The sequence below is a fragment of the Phyllopteryx taeniolatus genome, unplaced genomic scaffold (genome assembly GCF_024500385.1).
Source record: "Phyllopteryx taeniolatus isolate TA_2022b unplaced genomic scaffold, UOR_Ptae_1.2 contig_270, whole genome shotgun sequence".
Lineage (NCBI taxonomy): Eukaryota > Metazoa > Chordata > Actinopteri > Syngnathiformes > Syngnathidae > Phyllopteryx > Phyllopteryx taeniolatus.
The window spans coordinates 4729-5836 of record NW_026903196.1 but is presented as its reverse complement, the minus strand read 5'-3'; the positions used below and the strand labels follow the sequence as shown (position 1 = coordinate 5836).

General features: G+C 43.9%; 1 non-coding gene across 1 annotated transcript; it reads right to left on the bottom strand.

The window, feature by feature from the left end:
* Positions 1–672: 672 nt before the first annotated feature.
* Positions 673–745, bottom strand: trnav-aac (transfer RNA valine (anticodon AAC)). Its single transcript has one exon. It is a non-coding gene; the product is annotated as a tRNA-Val (tRNA).
* Between the last annotated feature and the right edge of the window lie 363 nt (positions 746–1108).

Below are 1108 nucleotides of genomic sequence, written 5' to 3'. Positions count from 1 at the left end.
AAAAACTCCATAACCAACTCTCCTAGATGCTTCCATACCGCCAAGGGAATGTCATCAGGACCAACTGCCTTTCCATTTTTCGTCCTCATTAATGCCTTTCTAACTTCCCCCTTACTAATCATTGCCACTTCCTGGTCCACCACACTTGCCTCTTCTACTCTCCCTTCGCTCTCATTTTCCTCATTCATCAACTCCTCGAAGTATTCTTTCCATCTAGCTAGCACACTGCTGGCACCAGTCAACATATTTCCATCTATGTCCTTAATCACCCTAACCTGCTGCACATCCTTCCCATCTCTCTCCCACTGTCTGGCCAGCCTGTATTGATCCTTTTCTCCTTCTTTAGTGTCCAACCTGCCATATATGTCATCATATGTCTCGCTTGGCCTTTGCCAACTCTACCTTTGCCCTGTGTCGCATCTCAATATATTCCTTTCGCCTCTCAGTGTCCCACTTCTTCTTAGCTAACCTTTTTCATTTTTCTTGTACTGTGAGGTTCCACCACCAAGTCTCCTCCTCTCCTTTCCTGCCAGAAGACTAAGTACTCTCCTGCCTGCCTCTCTGATCACCTTGGCTGGCTTGGCACATGCACACAGCTAAGCTATGGTAACTTTCACTGCAGAACATCACCAGCACACCACATACAACAGCTGCCTGACAAGCAAGAAAAGCTGCTCCCACCTGGTCTCGAACCAGAGACCTTTCACATGTTAGGCGAACGTGATAACCACTACACTATGGAAACTGTGGTGCCTAAAAGCGGACATGGACTTATTGACAGACCAGCCCACCAAGTAACCAACTCACAAGCAGAAATGAATATTTACAAATGATAAGTCATAATGGAATTTATTTAAGCATTACTGAAGTCAGAATTCTTTTGAGAGGACCAAGTGTTTTGAGCAGTTATCGAGTCAACCATCTATTCTTCTAATTTCTACATCAATGGAATTCCTACGGCCATTTGAGATTTGAAGAAAGAAAACAAGGAAACAAACAAAGTGAACATATGCAATGCAGGACTCTGAATTGGGTTTATAACCATATGCAAAGCTGTACACGAGTTACCCAGGAGTTGATACTAGAATCTTCTGATCCATAGTCAGAT